Raw genomic sequence first — 20,562 nt, 5'->3', positions numbered from 1 at the left:
GGGACTTTTTCACAGCCTGGCCACATAGAGAGGCCCAACATGCAGGGAGCGCCATCATGTGTTCTAGGAGCATAAATGACACATCTAACTTGTTGACTACCTATTACACTTTTGAAGGCCCGGGAGCACCAGGACAATGACATGTGACACGGATGACAGATGGCACTGATACGTGGCAATGATGACACGTGGCACTGATGACAGATGGCACTAATATGTGGCACTGATGACAGATGGCACTTATACGTGGCACTGATGACACGTGGCACTTATACGTGGCACTGATGACATGTGGCACTAATACGTGGCACTGAAGACACGTGGCACTAATACGTGGTACTGATGGCAGATGGCACTATTACGTGGCACTAATACGTGCCACTGATGACAGATGGCACTAATACATGGCACCGATGACGCGTGACACTGACAGGTGGCACTGATGACAAATGGCACTGATGACAGATGGCACTAATACATGGCACTAATGACAGATGGCACTATGTGGCACTGATGACAGATGGCACTGATGACAGATGGCACTTATACCTGGCACTGATGACAGATGGCACTGGGGACAAATGGCACTAACAACAGGTGGCACTGGGGGCAGGTGGCACTGGGGGCAGGTAGCACTGGGGTGAATGGCACTGGGGTGGATGGCACTGGGGCAGATGGCACTGGGGCAGATGGCACTTTTTTTAACTTTTTTTTAACTTTTTTTTTTTAAATCAAATCAAAGCAGAACGGCTGCCGCTGCAGCCGTTCATCTCTCCCCTCTCACACTCTGTCTGTGTGAGGAGGGAGAGCGGCGCTGAGAGATGATCTCATATGCTTACATATGAGATCATCTCCCATTGGACACGCCGATCGCGCTGTAAACGGCCGCTGTGATCGTGGGGAGGGGACACGGCAAACACAGAACTTCCCCGATGCGCGCCCGTGGTGGCGCGCATTGCGGAAGTAAACATTAGGACGTCCAGGGATGGCCACCCGGACGAAAGCGCCTGCTCTACGGCCATCATTCGGCTATAGGGCGGGCGCGAGGTGGTTAAATCAATGCAGTGCTGAATCGCAAAAAGTGCTCTGTTCAGGAAGGGGGAAAAATTCTTCCGGGGCTGAAGTGGTTAACCTGGCCGAATACAAGCTAAACCATGTAGTACTGAGCTGCTACATCCTGCACAATTATGTATGTAGGAATGCAAGCAGCTACCTTGCCTCACTTACAAGTGAGGTTGACTTTTCTGTGTCAGGCCCAGCTGATCCTGCTGTGATGACGGCTCTGGCCGTGCTGAGTTTCCCTTCCAAACTGCCCGAGATATCCAGCAACAACTGCCCGAGATATCCGCCAACAGTATATGGACTATTTTGTGGGTAGAGGGGCAATGGCTTTGCAGCAAAATATTGCTGATCCTAAATACATTTTTGATTTGATACTAAACTTCTATTTCATTTGAATTACTGTTTGTGTTTCTTATCTGTCTCCTAGGTTTTCCAATGGCCTTAATTTTGGCCAGTTTCTACAATAGTGCAAATGTAACTTATTTGCCCCAGGAGGTGACAATCTAATCTATAATGTTGTGCTGTGGGTCTGCTACACACACACAATGTTATTGTTGTTAATGTATGTAATGCATTAATGATAAAAATATTCAGCCTTTTCAACTATAATTAACTACTTTGAGGCCCAAAAATTGCCTGAGTTTGACACATTTTAGAGCACATTGTCACTGTAACTACATCAACTTAGCAAATACGCTAGTATTGAGCACTGACATAAGAAAACATTTTACTCCAAGCACATTAAAAGCATTTTAAAAGGTTTTTGAACAAACCGACATCTTGGTGTATAACATGTATGTTTGCCATTATTTTGCCTTTTTTTTGGGGCTAAACAGGCATGTTTAAAAACATAAGATACACATCCCCAACTCAGGAACTTACAAAGTTCTACTTTGCAAAAGTGAAGGCCATATGAGACATTAGTATCCCAAAACTGTGTTGATGTTGCCTTCCTTAGATGGTGTACTCTCACCCCTCTAAAAGCCAAAATTTGAAGCCACATACACATAGAGGCGTAACTGTTAATTGTCCCTTATGATCCCCTGCCTAAAATGTGTGTAGATACAAACAGTATTTCCTCAAGCCCCAAAACACACAGTGTGTCAACATGTGCTATCTCCCATCACGGGATATCAATGTACACATTTTGGGGGTGCAAACCCTTCCTCAAGTGCATTGCACTTGTGCATAGTGGATTGACCTTTTTCGGAAATAACCCCCAGTGTGTCAACATGTGCTAGCTCCCATCATGAGGGATCAATGGATGTGTTTCAGGGGTGTAACCCCTTCCTCTCACCTACTTTAGTTTTGAGGAAGGGGGTGTACCCCAAAACGCGTACTTTGATCTCCCGTGGTGGGAGATAGCACTGTGTGTTTTGGTGCTTTAGCAAACTAGATGTAGGAAAAGACACACATTTTAGGCATGGGATCATGAGGGAATTCCAAATGTTGTGTCCTAATTTGTGTGCGTCTTCAATTTTTGGCTTTGCGGTTCTTAAAAACATATAAAGATTACAATTAAAACATTTCTTAGGGCAGTGTTTCACAACTCTCCTTCTCCAGATGCATTTCTAGGTCATGTTTTCTATAATTTTTTGTTTTTGGCACAGGTGATGATGTCATTTTCGAGGTTAGTAATTCACACAGTCATTTTTAGCCTGCGGAAAATAAAGAAAACAGGACCTGGTGGTGCACCTAGAGAAGTGGAGTGGCTAAACACTGACCTCAGACGCTATAAAGCCTATGTTCACAATGGAATGTTTTGTCATGTGATTTGATCGATAAAATTACATAACAAGTCGCAGTCTATTTGAAGCAATGGCACTTTTCCAATCTGTGCAACACTGATTTAGCGGCACCACAACAATTTGCAAAAGTAGTTCCAGAACTACTTTTTCCAATTTCAGGTGCGACTTCAATAGACATCTGGGTATGAAGCCACACAAATGTCTCAAGTTCACAAATGAATCAAGTTGCACCTGAAATTGCACTGACCTTGCTACTTCCAAATAGTGCTACTTCAAGTGAAGTAGTGCGATTTCAAAGTAGCATCAATATGGGCTTTAAAGTAATAAAACCATGTGAAATCTTAAAAGTGCAAACAGGAGCCAACAAGTGGAGGAAAATTTCAGGCCAGATGAAGTTAAAATTTGGCAAGCATGTCAACATAATCACGTATTCTTCTCTGTAAAGCAGTGGCAGCCTCCTTTATTTTCTCTAGATCAATCAAAGCCTGTATCATATCTGCACTCATACGGCCAGTTGTGCATCTTGGAAGTGTCCTTGTAAAAAGAGAAAAAAGTATTAAAGGAACGATGGTCTAGTGGCTGAGGCCCTACATAGTGAATTATGGTCCTGCGTTGGGTCCCACAACAATGACAGGGCCCAGGGCAGCTGCCTCATACTTGCCAACTATCCCAGTTTAAACTCCCTTGTTCCTTGAGGTTTTAGTCCCGTGCTATGTCTTGATATCTCAGTGTGAAGTTCTGTTAGTAATGCTGCCCAGCTCTGCCCTATTGTTGTGTACAGATGACTCACCTGCAGACCCTGTGTTTATATGTAAATACTGACATTGATATGTAAATATTGACAGCATTCATATGTAAATAGAGGCAGACTGACAGGATTCATATGTAAATAGAGGCAGTATTCATATGTATATTATGCCCCCCTGGAGGTCATATCCACCATCACCTATACTGAATGCTGCCCATTGGGGAGGTAAAGGGGCATGCTTAAAAGTCCTGCCTACAACTGTGGTCATTAAGCCTATCATCAGCCTTTTCTGCAAAGGTAAGCAAATTAGTGGGGGGAGTGTAGTGTGGGGTGTGCAGAGGTAGGTAGCGAATGAATTACAGTTTGAGGTGCACAGATGAGCAAGGAGGGGGTGTACAGAGGTAGGTAAGGTGGGTGCAAAGATGAGCAGAGAAGGCAGGTAGAGTTAAAGGGGAGGAGGAATGGAGAGGATGGGGGAGGTTTGGGGTGCATGGGTTTAAGGAAGCAAAGGTGTACTGACAGGGTGGATAAAGATGTAGGTCATGTCTAGGGCAGCCCATTAATTTCAATGGGCTGCTCTATGCGCTACAAATGTGTAATAAACTCACAAACCCTTTTCCAAAATCAGTGAGCAGTATTGATGTACAGTAATCTCTAGCAACCAATCAACAAGCAGAAAGTATGTGCTGTAACCTCTAGAAACCAGTCAGTGAGTGGTAATGATACACTGTAACTCTGGTAACCAATCGCAATTGCTGTCTGATCTGATTCAGTAAACTGATTTTGAGTCTAGCTGCTTTTTATTGTATGTCTCAAAGCAGGTGGAGATGGGGGGGGGGGGGGGGCAAAAAAATGTTTGCCCAGGGTCCAATCAATATTAGAGACGGCCCTGAATTGGGGAAATACTTAGCTACCCAGTCTATTGTTGCTTGCAACCTTCTTGCTCTTCACACACCTACACTACTAGGAATGTACACAATGCAACTACTCTGTAATCTTGGCCCTGGTGCCTGGGTCTACAAAACTGGGGTACCTAGCAACACTGCCAGCTCCTTCCACCTCTTCCTTCTCCATGCTAATGTTTTATTTATTTTTTGTTTAAATTCTCCATGCTAATGTTAAGACCTGCATACTTTGCTAATGTGTGAAGTGAAGTGGGTGTTTGTTTTGAACATCTAAACATTTGACATGTATACACATTTGAAGACAGATTCAAAACATTCTTACATTTGCGCAAACAAGAAGCTCACAAATATTTTCTTCCAATTCTGGGTCTCTTTGGCCCTCTGTTTGACTTGCGTCACAATAGGAAGGTCTGTGCCCAGGTGTCATATCCCACGCCTCCAAACCAACATCTTGGTTCATCTGAACGTCCTCACTTTCCTCTAAAAATAAATAAGACAACATTCATTAATCCTCCCCAAGTCGCATATGTTTCTAGCATCCATTTTTCTGCATTAGTTGACTAGGGACAATGTTTGCGCTTGACTAGTGGACTACACCATGCTGCACTGTGTTTTTTCTCCTTAAAAATGCCTCAAAAAGGGAAGATGAAGTCAAGTTACAGAAGGGAAACACTGGGCAAGTGCCAACATTGAAAAACTCATGCAGTCACCCCCTCCCCGCTTTTCTCCTATGGGATAGGGGATATATGAGGCTCATTCCAGCATGTAAAACTCTGTGTGACTGTGATCCCCGGGCCTCTCCTCTACCCATGTCTATCCTGGCAAGGCTGCATTAATGGGCACTTATGAGCACTTATGAGCCAGGCAGCAACCATAAAGTGTTCTTTACCAGTTAAGTTCCGCCTTTGGCCCACCTAGAAACACATCTGTCAGTGGCTAAATGAGTGTGTTTGAAGTTGTCACCTATGATTTTGTGGGGAAGATGGCCTTGAAGTCTCCCCTGTTGGTGCCGGGCGAGGGAAGCCTCCCTTTGTGCCCTCTGGTGGCTTGTCTGCAGCCTCCTTTTTTTGTGCTTCCATATTAAAAGAAGATTAAAAAAATATTTTTAAAGCAAAAAAAGAAAATATTTACATTTTCATATCTGTTTTATGGATTTGGTCCCTCGTTCGTTTTACCAAAAATTAGACCTCCAAAATGGTGAGGACCCAAAATGAGGTCCTTTCGGCTGTTGGCCTTTAATAGTTGTGCAGCTTGCCATCGTAGTCTTGCTTCTCAAGGATACATACCATCTCCACCATCTCAGCCTTGCTCATAGGGGTGGCTTTGTGCCTCCTATAAGATCCACCACCGCGGGGATGCCTGAAATCCTCCAGAATCTTCCACCGCGTGTGTCGCATGCAGAAGAGAGATGGTCACACCCCAGGTTTATGACGCATGTGCAGTGTAAATAAAGCCATAACGCACGGTCGATGTAGCAACCATGCAAATGATCTGGGAGTGGAGGACAAAAGATCAACATCACAAATTTATTCCTCAGTTTATGCCAATATGCATTCTTCTACATATTTTGGTAAAAACTAACAAAAAAAATCGCAATAAGCGTATATTGATTGGTGCAAAATTTATAGCGTCTACAAAATAGCGAATAGATTTATGGTAATTTTATTATTTTTTTACTAGTAATGGTGACGATCTGCGATTTTTAGCAGGACTGTGACATTGCAGAGGACAGATCGGACACTTTTGACACTTTTTTGGGACCATTGACATTTATGCAGTGATCAGTGCTATAAAAATGCACTAATTACTGTGTAAATGTCACTGGCAGGGAAGGGATTAACACTAGGGGGTGAGCAAGGGGTTCAATGTGTTCCCTTATGTGTGTGTGTTTATAATTGTGGGGGGATGGGACTGACTAGAGGAGGAGACATATCACCGTTCCTAATTACTCTCCTCTTTGTGTGTTTACATAAAAAACTGTGAAAAAACGTAGATATAAATTTGCTGCTGCTATCACCTATGTGTTCCCACAAAAAAAGAGAATCAAGTAATAAAATGTGATAGCACTGTTAGTAAATCAAATAGATAAACTAAATCGACACATAAATAACAATAAAGTTCATGAAGTGCACAAAGTTCAATTGGAGTCCATTTGTGACATATATGTGAAAAATCTTCCTATAAGCCCAGGTTCACACTGAGCTGCGGGAATGAAGCTGTGTGAGTTCAGCTGAACCCGCACGATTTCCCTCCCGCATGTCAGTCCTGACTTCAGTGGCAATTTCACTGAAACCTGTGCGGGTTTCTGCACAGATGTCAATGGAAATCACACCCGAAAAAGTAGTATAGAAATTACTTTTTGAAATCGGTGAGGCGCTGCAAATGCTCTACTTTTTTACTCTGGAACTGTAACGGACTGGAACTGCAGGCACTGGTGTGACCTATGCCATTGAAAACCATATAACCTACTTTCCATGCGTTTTTGATGCAGAAAATAAAATGCACTGGGCTGCATTTGGTGTGAACTGGCCCTAAATCTCATTTGGCACATGAGAAGCAAAATGATACCCCAGCTCCACTGCCAATATGAGGATCTATCAACTGTGGACCGGTGCTCTAGGCAGGACGTTCAGGCCCCAAAAATGCAGTGCTTGAATCAGAAAAGGGCTGAGCACTGCAGCCCGAGCCCTCCCACTTGTGTGACAATAGCAAATTAATATTCGCTATTGTCTTCCTGATTCTCCTCCCAGCCAATCAGGAAGCAGGTCCTGAGATCCATCACACGATGGACCAAAAGGAGAGGCAATCCTATTGACCGGCGTCCCTGCTTCTTGGTCAGCCCAGCACTGCTTCCACCTCGCCAAGCAACACGGCCATCACCAATACTGAGGTAGCCACACTGTCAGAGAGCCCTCAGCGATCATCTCTAGCCTCCAGCATCTGAGCAGTCTGAAAGCTCCATCCGCAGCCACCCACACTCCCCGATCAACCCAATTCTCCACTCGGAGCCGCTATAACATTTATTCTGCCGCTACTATTATCCATCACAAGCCCACTCATCTTCTCTGCACCTGATGTCCCGAGCAGCTCAACACTCCATCTACAGCCGCTGACATCCACCCAAACAGTCGGACATCCAACTACTTTGACCTGTACAGCCAGACTTCCCATCTGCAGACACCATACCATCGCATCACAGGCATCTTCATCTCACTCATACCAGCCGCGCTCCGCAGAGCCGGAGCTGGACCCACAGCTTCCCAGACAATCCACACCCCCTTCCCAAAAGTGAGTTTTACTCATTATTTTATTCACCATGTATTCATAGTTTTGTTGTCTTACCATCGTATTTAACATCTTTTTTACTGTAACAAAGGAGCAAGTAAACAACTCCAGACCATTCAGAAGATAAGCATAGTTTTCGCCACCCTTTCCACATGCTCCTGTAACCAGTTTTTCATTCAGGTACATATACTATGGTGTCAACAGACCTAAATTTGTAAAATAAGCGTTTATGGGGTACTGTCCCAAATGCTTTGGTGAAACCCAGATACACCATGTCCACAGACCTTTCTCTATCCAGATTACAGCTCACTTTCACACAGAATGCTAACAGGTTAGTCTGGCAAGAACAAGCTTTCATAAATCCGTGTTAGTTACAACTAATGATACTAAGGGTCTGGTATGGCTTTTGGGAGGGACCCCACACAATTTTATTTTTTTATTTTGGCATGGAGTTTCTCACACCGGATCTGAAGGGCATGGTATTGATTGGGGAGGGGGGCCCACGCTGTTTTTTTTAAACTAGCATTTGTTTTGTTTACATTCTATTGTCAGGGAGGAATCCCGCTGTCAGCAAATGAGTCTTGGTTGTTAAGGACACCAACCGCCGCCCACTCCTTAACAACCAGTTATTTTGATTTCTGAATATACAAAAGGAATGCCGAAGATACAAAACAAATTTCGAAAATCTGGAAACAAATTGTTCCAATATTCAATATTGTGCCAAAAGACAAATTAATTTCTATTTTTAGCATTGTTTATTCAGAATAGTATTACATAAAAAAAAAAAAAAAAAAAACTGTGTGCCCCCCCCCAATCCTTAACAGTCCTTTCAGATCTGTTATGGATTTTAAGGGAAACCTCATGCCCATATTTAAAAAAAAATGGTGTGGGGTCCTCCCAAAATCCATTCCAGACCCTTATCTTGGCAGACAGCCTGGAGGGCCAGGAAAAGGGGTAGGGATGAGCGCGCACCCCCCCTGAACCATTCCAGGCCACATGCATATGGGGGGGTTGCTTTCGGGCAGGGGGGCTCCCAGATCCCTGCCCCCCATGTGAATGAGTATGGGGCCCATCCCCCTTGTGCCCGTCTTCCCAGAAAACGCCACCGCTGAAGAAATGCACAGCGACATGGCCATTCATGGCGTCCGTTCGCACTAGTCATTGTACTACAAGTGCTGTGTTTTGGAACTATCAGCCTGCTAATCTATCCTGCTGTGTATACAAGCTATGGACTTCATGATGGAGATATGTCTTTCTTTCTTGGTATTACCCTGATATTGATTGTGGAGTGACGACCATCCCCCCCCCCCCCGGTGATCATCCAGCCTTTGATGACATTGCATGTGGTTTTTGCCCATTATAACATTTGGCCCATCTGCTCTGGTAAGAGGCGTGGGGATTATTACTAACAGGTGGTGTATTTCTTTGTACTGGAGTCACAATGGACTTTATATTTGTTCTTTAATTTAATGTATGATGCATTGTCTATGTAGCGGCCGAACCAATGCAAATATCTGGCAGGTTCTGATGTGTAGAAAGAAAATGTTCCTCCCACCATCCCATAAATAAACTTGCAATGGAATGTGAAAATTTTGCTCCCATCGATGCTCCGCATGTTTTTATATAATAGTAGCCATCCAACATAAAAAAAAAAATGTCTGTTAAAAGATACTTAATACATTGGAGCAAATACTCCTGCAGCTCTGCAGTAGGACCTATACTGTTTTTGATAATATTTAACTGCTTGTAAAGCCGGATGGTAAGGAATACATAAAAATAGTGCCCTCACATCTAATGCAACCCATACAAAACTGGGAGTCCAATTAACTTTTTGAACCTGCCAGAGCACTGTGCCTTTATGTGTCCTGGTAGTCCAATGGTTGGAGGTGTATATACACCCATTCACTCAGTCTTTCCAGAAAAGGGCCAATGCCAGCCAGAATAGGGTGGCCCCGCATTGGCTTACCTGCTTTATACACTTTGGGCAGAAAATGAAAACTAGGCATAACAGTATCCTGGACCATAAGGTATTCTGCAATTTTAGAACAAATTAGTCCCATATTTTTACCCCTATCAATCAAGTCCTGTAGATTTGTACTAATAGACTTAGTAGGATCTGATTTGAGGGGCCGACATGTAGAGCGATTATTGAGCTGTCTAAGAGCTTCAGTAGAATATCGCTCCTTTGTTGATATCACCACGGCTCCACCTTCATTAGCTCCCCGAATAACCAGGTCCCTGGATTTTGTAAGACACTCTAATGCCTGTACTTCCTGTACAGAGATCTCTAAATCAATAAATTCTGCGCTATCCAAATGTGATTATAAGGCTGTCACATAAATTCCAAAATCTAGTACTGTAAAATGTTGCAATCCTATGTAGTAATACCATGCATGTATTACAATCTCATGCAGTTAACCTCTTGACATCTGCGCTATAGCCGAATGACAGCCGCAGCGTGGACCTGAATTCCCAGGAGGTCGTCATATGACGGCCTCCCCTGTGCACGCTCCCTACAGGGCATGCACGGAGTGCGCTGTGATCACCGAGTCAATGAGCCCCTTACCATGTGATCAGCTGTCAGCCAATGACAGGTGATCACATGATCAAAACAAAAGCTTCGTGATCGTTTTTTTTTCTCTTCATGCTGACAGCAGAGGAAAAAAAGCAGATCACCAGCTCCTCTGAAAGGGACATCGGTCCCGAAGAGGAAGAGGCAATTATGCCTCATCTTTGCCACCTGAGAGTGCCCACAGTGCCACCTATCAATGCCCACAAGTGGTGCCAATCAGTGCCACCTAGAAGTGCTGCCTATCAGTGTAACCAATCAGTGCCCATCACTGCCACCCATCAGTGCCGCCTCATCAGCATACGTCAATGACGAACAAAAATTACCTGTTTTAAAATTTTATAACAAAAATAAAATGTTTTTTTTTTAACTTCGGTCTTTTTAAAAAATTTTAACAAAAAATAAAAAATCGCAGAGGTGATTAAATACCACAAGAAGAAAGCTCTATTTGTGGGAAAAAAATGATAAAAGTTTCATTTGGGTACAGTGTAGCATGACCGCGCAATTGTCATTCAAAGTGCATCAGCGCTGAAAGTTGAAAATTGGTCTGGATAGGAGGGGGGTTTAAGTGCCCAGTAAGCAAGTGGTTAAACATTGCAATCTAATGCTATAATAACAATGATAATCCTATGTGATTAAAAATTGAAATCATATGCGATACTGCTGCAATCCCACGCAGTCAACACCATGCATGTATTGCGATCCTTTATAGTTGGAATTTACAATCTTATGCTGTATACCCGTGATAATCCGTGCGATTAACAATTGCGATCATTTGTAATCATAATAACCATATGTAATAATTCCAGTGAGGTCACATGCTTTAAGGTGAGAGCGCATACACCAAAGAGGAGCACAAGAGTGGACACGAGAACTTGTCATTTATCACTTTTATGAGAAGCAGAAAAAAGAATTAATCGCGAGTGGACTTTTATGTTGCGTTTTTAAATGGCACATCAAATGCATGATTCGTTTTGCATAAGAGCACTTTAAGCATGATACATGTGTCTTTTAGTAGTAATTAAATGTGGATGAACTTTATATTTAGAGCTGTATATAGGCACTTCAATTGTCACTGGAATTATTGCATATGGTTATTATGATCACAAATGATCGCAAATGATTGCAATTGTTAATCGCAACAGTTTTATCACGGATATACAGCATAAGATTGAAAATGCCAACTAAATTGGATTGTAATACATGCATAGGGGCTGATTTATAAGATGAATGTGCTGCGCCGGTTCATACCTTAATTTGTGCGCCAGATGAATTATTAAGTGAACGTATGAATGAGCGCACGCATAAGTGCAGCAGATGATAATATGCCGACACACACGATAATAATATGCCATTGATAATAGCACACGCCATATAACAGTCCATTCACACAGGGGCAACACTACTTGCAGCGCGACTTTGGGAGGCAACTTGGACACGACTTGAGTGTGAATCACAGTGCAACTTGGGGCGACTTACAACACGACTTTAAGTCGCCCCCAGGCCAGGCGACTTTAATTTAAAAATAAAAACAGCATGAGTTCCCTTTCAGGTCTGGTATGGATATTAAGGAGAACCCTGCGCCCAAAAAAAATGGCGTGGGGGTCCCCCTCAAAATCCATACCAGACCTTTCAGGTCTAGCATGGATTTTAAGGGGAACCCTGCGCCAAAAAAAAATATGGCGTGGGGGTCCCCCAATAAAATCCATACCAGATCCTTATCTGAGCACGCAACCTGGCAGGCTGCAGGAAAAGAGGGGGGGTACGCTAACATGACCTGTGTGCAAATAGCCTTAAAAAAAACATAGAAGTGAACCAGTGCAAAAAAAAATCAAGTTGAGAGGTGCGCCTCTTCAACTTATGCAAATGAATCTATGTGGCATGAGATTTACTAAGATTTTGCTGGCACAGTGAACCAAAGCACTTGAACATGCGCAAATGCTGCTTGTGCATACGCAGTGCAGAAATTGACCTTGCGAAGTTCCAATTGTATTTGCAGGCGCATCAAGCTTGCTCAGAGAAAGTTACTTTTCCGTTTGTTTTGGGCATATTTTTTACTTGGACTTGGAACTATACTTCCTCACATCACCCACATCACCCCCATAATATTGGCACTTCCAGCTTCTTTTAATTCTGAGTTGAATAATGTGTGCGCCATGTCTATAGTGGCACACCGAACGCCGTCTCCCGGGGGCGCCGGCAACATGATAGTAAATGGGGAATTGCGCTGTGTTACAGGCGCAAATGCTTTGTGAATACGAAAACGTCCGTTGTGCATCAGCGTGCGCCGCAACTCATGGTGCAAACCGTTTGTAAATCAGCCCCATAGTGTTGACTACATAGGACTGCAGCAGTATCGCATATGATTGCAATTTTTAATCGAATAGGATTATCATTGTTATTATAGCATTAGATTGCAATTTTTAACCGCATAGGATTGTAATACTTGCATGGTATTACTACATAGGATTGCATCATTTTACAGTACTAGATTTTTGAATTTATGTGACAGCCTTATTATCGCATTTGGATAGCGCAGCATTTATTGATTTAGAGATTAGGTTGGCACAAACATTTGGGATGTGATCAATGCTAGCAGCTGTCTTTTAATTAGTCAAATTGGATCTTTGCATGGTAGCTCGCAAGAATTTACTTTTTTTTTCCCGTATAGAGATGTTGGACAGGTTGGAATTGACTTTGTTCTCACTGTTGCAACATGTGCTTGGGCTTTAAGAGCAAAGGAACCATTCTAATAGGAGTGACTTGAATCGCTCTGACTTAGAAAAAGGTTCCTGCACTACTTTTGGTCCCACTTCAGAACGACTTGCATTGACTTCTTTTAAAGAAGTTGTATGCATGTTGTGCCAAAGTCGTGATTAGATGTTGTGTTCCAAGTCACAGCAGTGTGAACTGGGCCTTAAGCAGTGGTAATTCATTTTTCATTATTGACTGGAATACTTCTACTGTCGTACTTCTGGCATGGATGTGGTATGCAAGCTTATCTCTTGAAGGAAGATTACTACTATCCACCCCATATAAACTACAAGTAGATTCAAGCTGTAACTGCTCCAGATTTAATTTGTAGTGCACCCCCTAAGGATCTACAAGTAACTGGGATCCCCCACCCTGTACAGCCAGGCACACTGAATCTTCACATGCACGCTTGAGTCAGAGAACAGTCCGTGACTTTTTTTTTTGTTTTATTGAGGGTAATAACTTGGATAGGGATGGGAGGTTATGGGATGCCCATTTGACTTCAAAACAAACTTCAGAGACAACTCTTCCTATACACAGTCTCTATATATAGCTCTATGTACAGCTCCACTTCTTCTTCCAGCACTCACTTGCTTGCAGAACCCAGCTGGAACACTATGAATACCTGACAGTCACTCAGTCAGATTGAAGCAATAACCCATTACAGACAGGTTCAGGTTCCAGCAACCCGCCTTAATTGTGTAGCAGAAAGTCAGTGTCCAGCTTGCATCACTCCTGTGGCTACTGATCCCAGTGCCACATCTTCAGGTACTGCCAACTGACCTGGCTACAGCTGCCCCATTCACTAGCCCTCCAGGCTAAAACCTCCCTGCAGTCCTCCAGCCTGACACTCACTGGCTCACCCGGCTGACTCGCAGGAGATCTCCCAGATGTGCTGACCTGCTTTTGCTGTCCTCTCTCCTTCCTCCTGTGCCTCCAGGAAGAGCTTCCTCTGTGTGTTTTTGGCAGGATTCTTCCAGCACCCAAGCCCTGGCCCGAGGTTGTGCCCCCCAGACTGGAGGACACTCTCAAGGGCCACCGACAGCCTCCTCGGCACTCAAATCTTCATATTCCACCCAACTGCCACTGCTGGCATGGCTCATGTCTATTTATGAGATGAACCTGCCCCTTTCCAGACCCTTTTTGCTGGGGATTGGTTGGGACCCTCATAAATGTTCCAGGCAACCCCTTACTCTCCTTACTCCCACGTTCCATCTCTGTTTCTACAAACTTCCAGACCAGGGTGGAGTGCCAGAGAGAGCAGCCTGATGAGCCCTGACCTAAAGTAACCCTGACCCAGATTACACAGCTCAGGCTTAGCCCTGAGCTAACTATGTTTTGCTTACTCTAACAGCAAACCTATTTACTCCTAGCACACATACTAGAGGGTACTAGTAATATCCCACATAAATCAGAGAAAAAATGGAAATCTCACCTGAATACACGTCATGTCATCAAGCTCATGTGAGCTCTTCCCCTCCTCACCCAACCCATTTCCAAAATGCTTCCTAAGTAGGAGTTTTCTAACAAACCTATTAACATCAATCAACGTTGAAAGCAATCAAAGTGGTATGTGGGGGAGAAGGCAAGACCGGGGGACAACAATAGCAATTCATGACTAATGCCGCGTACACATGACCGGACATTCTGGCAGAATAGGTCAGACGGAATCATTCCTTTGGATAGTCTGATCGTGTGTGGGATAGTCCAATCGTTTTTCTTTTAAAAATTCAGACGGACCTAGAAATAGAACATGTTTCAAATCTGTCCGACGGACTCAATTCCTATCGGGAAAACCGTTTGTATGCTGGTCCGACGGACCAAATACGACGCAAGGGTAGCTATTGACTACTGGCTATTGAACTTCCTTTCCTAGTCTCGTCATACGTCATCACATTCAAAACTAACGGACTTTCAAAAAGACTTTGGTTGGGCCGCAGCTGCAGCATTGGAAATATGTTCATTGTTCAATGTTCCACCCTAAAAAAAAGGTGGAATACCTTAATCGCCCCCTAGTGTTAACTCCTTTCCTGCCAGTGACATTTATACAGTAATCAGTGGCTATTTTTAGCTCTGATCCCTGTATAAATGTCACGGGTCCCAAAAAAGCGTCAAAAGTGTCCACTGTGTCTGTCGCAATGTTGCAGTCCCGATAAAAATCAAAACAAATAACTGCTATTACTAGTAGTAATAAAAATGCCATAAATATATCCCTATTTTGTAGACGCTATAACTTTTGCGCAAACCAATCAATATACGCTTATTGCAATTTTTTTTTACCAAAAATATGTAGAAGAATACATATCGGCCTAAACTGATGACAATTTTTTATTTATTTATGTTTTTGGATATTTATTATAGCAAAAAGTACAAAATATTGTGTTTTTTTCCCAAAATTGTTGTTTTTGTTTATAGCACAAAAAATAAAAAGCACAGAAGTGATCAAATACCACCAAAAGAAGGCTCTATTTGTGGGGAAAAAAGGACATACATTTTGTTTGGGTACAACATCGTACCCAGAAACACTGGGTTTCTGGAGACTGAAAACCATCCCTTGATGACTGCTGCTGAGTGTTATCCTCTACATCAGGGATATGCAATTAGCGGACCTCCAGCTGTTGCAAAACTACAAGTCCCATCATGCCTCTGCCTCTGGGAGTCATGTTTGTATCTGTCAGAGTCTATGCCTCATGGGACTTGTAGTTCTACAACAGCTGGAGGTCCGCTAATTGCATATCCCTGCTCTACATCCATGCTGACATAATCCTCCTCCTCCTCTTCTTCCTGTGTTTTTGGTGGGCCCGCAGGAATGGTATCTGCATAAAGGGGGCCTTCAGAGGTAAGCAAGTCCTCCTCTTCCTCCTGCTGTTCTACCTGAAGTGCCCTGTCCATGATTCCACAAAGCGTGTGATCCAACAGGAAGACTAGAAGGACAGTGTCACTGATGCATGCATTGTTGCTGCTCACCATCCTTGTGGCCTCCTCAAATGTTGACAGGACAGTGCATGCATCCTTGATCAGTAGCCACTGGCGTGGCAAAAAGAAGACAAGCTCCCCTGACCCTGTTCTGGTGCCATACTCACACAGGTACTCATTGATGGCCCTCTGCTGCATATGGAGCTGCTGCAGCATTGCCAACGTTAAATTCCACCTGGTGGGCATGTCACAAATGAGGAGGTTGGTGGGCAGATTGCATTTCCTTTGAATGTCAGCCAGCCGAGCACTGGCATTGTATGACCGGTGGAAATGACCACAAACTTTTCTGGCCTGCCTCAGGAGATCCTGTAAGCCTGGGTACCTGCTCAAGAACTGCTGCACCAGCAAATTTGGGACATGTGCCAAACATGGAACATGGGTCAAGTGTCCCTGATGGAGGGAGATAGAAGGTTGGTGCCATTATCACATACAACCATTCCTGGCTGAAGCTGGCATGGCATCAACCACCTCTGAGCCTGCCCCTACGGAGCTGACAGAATCTATGCCTCAGTGTGGCTTCTGTCCCCTAGGCAGACCAACTCAAGCGCCGCATGGCATCTTTTTGGCCTGACTGCTTGCATAGCCCCTTGAACACTTACGGAGTACCGCTGGTTCAGAGGACAAATTTGCAGAATAGGCCATAGAGGAAAAAGAAGAGGAGGGGGTGGCGGAAAGAGCTGTTGCAGAATCACCACTAGCATTTTGGAGGCATGGTGGCAGAACAAGCTTCAACAACATTGAATCCTGTCCTGTATCCTTACCAGCTGCCAGCAGAGTTAACCAGTGCGCTGTGAAAGAAAGGTAACATCCCTGCCCATGCCTGCTGGACCATGAGTCAGCGGTAATATGAACCTTACTGCTGACCACCCTGTCCAACAAGGCCAAAACATTGCCTTCCACATGCCGGTAGAGAGCCAGAATGGCCTTCCGCAAAAAGAAATGGCATTTTGGAATTTTCCACTGAGGTACAGCACATTCCACAAATTCACGAAAGGGGGCAGAGTCTACCAGCTGAAAAGGAAGCAGTTGCAGTGCTAGCAATTTGGCCAAGCAAGCATTTAGACGCTGAGCATGTGGATGGCTGGGACCAAATTTCTTTTTACGGTTCAGCAACTGGGGTAGAGAAATTTGCCTGCTAAAATCAGATGGTGGTGTAGTGCTAGCAGATTGGCTGCAAGTACTTGGGACACCTATTGCTATACCTTCATTCCTCTCAGTGCAGGTTTCTAAGAGGACTGGAGGTAAAGTAGGGTTGGAGATCCCAGTTGCAAGGAGAAGTCCGCCTTTTTCTTTGATGTGGGTCTTTCAAGTGCTGTTGTCAATGAACTGCATGGCAGGTCGTCATATGTCTGTACCAAGCATGTGGTGCCCAAGCAGCTGCTGTTCTGCTTGGTTCGCTTTGGACATAGGTTGTAAACAGCAACGGTACGATTTTCTGCACATGTGTCGAAAAAGGTCCACACCAAGGAACTTTTAAAAGTCAGCAGGGAGTCAGCAGCACCCTGTACCTGCGGAGCTCTGCGGTGTGATGCAATAGGGTGGCTGCCCTTAATGTACCCCCTAGGGAACATCCTTCCTCGTTGGAGTTGTGCCTCCTCCTTCTCCTCTTTTCTTTCAGGCCCCCAAGTACAGTCAGTGACCTCATCATCCCCTCCATCCTTGTCACTGGAGCAAACTTAGTATGCAGTATGCTGCAGCTGGGGGAACATGACAGCCAGTTTCTTGTCCTTCTTGGGCACCCCCCCCCTCTCTAGGCTCACGTTACTCCCTTCCTCAACCTGGGAACCAACATCGGAGCCTTCAAATCGCTGCGCATCCTCCAGCAGCATGTAGCCACTGAATATTTCTGGGGACTCCTGCGTGCATGATGGTGGGGCTACAGAAGGAGTGACTGGACAAGGAGACGGAGAAATAGACTGCTTTGGCAGCTGCGTTGGAGGCAAACTACTCTGAGCCTGGGTGACAGAGGATGAGGATGATGAGGAGGATGAGGATGGCTTTGTTATCCACTTCACCAACTCTTCTGCATGTTCTGGCTCAGTAACACAGCCAGCAGCAGAAAAAAAGGACAAGCGTGCCCCACGGCCACCTGCAGAGGATCCACCATGTCCACGACCAGCACTGTTGACTGTAGACACAGAAGTTCCCTTTCCTCTTTTAGTGGCCTGTGAGCATCTGGCTCTCCTTGGTGGCCTTCCAGGCATGATGTATTTTTTGTACTGTAGACACTGTACTCACTGTATTAGATACTGTATACACTGCCCGAAGTGTATTAGAAAAAGTAGTTGATATAGGCTTTGCGGGATGCAGAGTATATATATATATATATATATATATATATATATACATACACACACAGCATCTCACAAAAGTGATTACACCCATCACATTTTTGCAAATATTTTATTACATCTTTTCATGTGACAACGCTGAACAAGCAAAAAAGAAGCTGCACTGATAGTGAATAAAATAGGCAAATAAATGTGATCTAGTGAGCAAGTAAACCCGTGGTTTGGTTGACAAATAAAATGAAAACCCTGCAATGTTGAAATAATGAAGAGTGTTTAAAAATACAGGAGCGATTAAATGCAATAAAACAAGTGAGTCCTGAGAAGTGACAAAAAAGAGTAACCTGTTGAGTGAAATAAAGGCAACCTATTCAGCGAGTAACTAAATGTCATAAATAGGGATGAGCTTCGAGTTCGAGTCAAACTCATGTTCGACTCGAACATTGCCTGTTCACCTGGTCGCCGAACAGCGAACAATTTGGGGTTTTATATCCTGTAATAGTCTATGGGAGAAATCTAAAGTGCTAATTTTAAATTATTATTATTATTTTTTAAATTATTATTATTATTATTATTATTATTATTATTATTAAAGGCTTATCTGCAAGTTATTGTCATAAAAAGTGTTTGGGGACTGGGTCCTGCCCCCCGGGCATGTATCAATGCAAAAAAAAAAGTTTTAAAAATGGCAGTTTTTTCGGGAGCACTGATTTTAATAATGCTTAAAGTGAAACAATAAAAGTGTAATATTCTTTTAAATGTCGTACCTGGGGATGTGTATTAGGGCCGATTTTCATAGTCGATTAATCGACCACTTACATAATGGGGTTCGAAAAAAACGAAAAGTAGCTCTTTATAGTACAAAAAGAGCAAATCGCTACTGTAAATATTACTTTCACTGTCCCATAGTAAAAAAATGAACCCCTTACAGTAGCTATTATTTGCTCTTTTTGCAGTAATTTTAGTTTTTTTTAACCCCATTATGTTACTAAACATCTCAGGCCTGGGTCATACCTCTTTGTTTGTTTTTTGGTGCTTTTTGCAGAAACGCACTACAGTTCATTTACATGGTTTCCTATGGGACAAGTTCACATCCATGATTTTTTCAGCTGCTGCGTATTTGGAAAAGACAAGGACTTTTTTTTAATGCAAAACGGTGCTATTTTGTTTTTTTGGTTCAATATACTTCAATGGAGAAGCTGCAGAAAAGCATGCAATAATGCGTTTTTGCAGCAATTTGTGTTTTTTTAATCTGCCCCACAAATTAATATGTAAAAATGCAGCAAAATTACCTTCTTTTTTTTTTTCTTCTTTTTTTAAGGTTATTAACCGATTAATCGAAACAATAATCGGCCAACTAATCGATTATGAAAATAATCGTTAGTTGCAGCCCTAGTGTGTATAATATGCCTGTAAAGGGACGCATGTTTCCAGTGCTTAGAACTGTGCCTGCACAAAGTGTAATTTCTGCAGGAAAAAAGTAATTTAAAAGCACTCGTGGCTATAATCAATTGTCGGCTCCCCGTAATACAGAGAACAGCCATTGGAAAAAAGAAAGGCAGAGTAGAAATGGTGCTGCCCTCTAGTAAGAAATGAAGAGTGTGCTGACCAAATTCCTCTATCTAGGTATACCGTCCTTAAATTGAAAAGAAAATATTGTCTGACATATTGTATGTGTGTGTGTGTTTGTGTATTCTCATCAAAATACATATTTGTTTATATTTGTAGCACTAAACCCCGAAGGAGCTGCTGCTTATTTTTGGGCTTACCGTTACCTTCTGCTTCTTCTTATGGCACGTCTAGGGGGGTGTCCAATGGTAGGTGACCCAGTAACTTGAGACTGACAATAGATCCAGTTGAATGGATTTTATTTGCAAACTTCAACCATTGAACAGTCTTTTAACTTGGGATCAGAGGGTTGGAAAGGAAAGTTCAGGTACTCTCAATCCCAATGTCAAAATCAAAAACGTTAAGGAACTTGCTTACTTTGACTGCATCCAGAGAATAGCCATTCACAGCTAGATGAACACTCAGGTTGGACAGTCCCTTTCTCACAAGGCCTAGCAGCCAACAAGGTGCTTACTCAGGAACAAAATCTTTATCACCGAAGTTTTTGCAGAACACATAGGAAACTAAGCTGTAGAACACTTGTAGGATACCTGGATCTTTCAACCAGCTTGGTGATATCCACAAGTCCGGATTCTCTCGGTTACTTCAGCCCTTCCAG

The sequence above is a fragment of the Lithobates pipiens genome, unplaced genomic scaffold (assembly GCF_037356315.1).
Source record: "Lithobates pipiens isolate NorthernLeopardFrog02 unplaced genomic scaffold, aLitPip1_a1.2 Scaffold_16, whole genome shotgun sequence".
NCBI lineage: Eukaryota > Metazoa > Chordata > Amphibia > Anura > Ranidae > Lithobates > Lithobates pipiens.
This window is presented reverse-complemented; position numbering follows the sequence as displayed.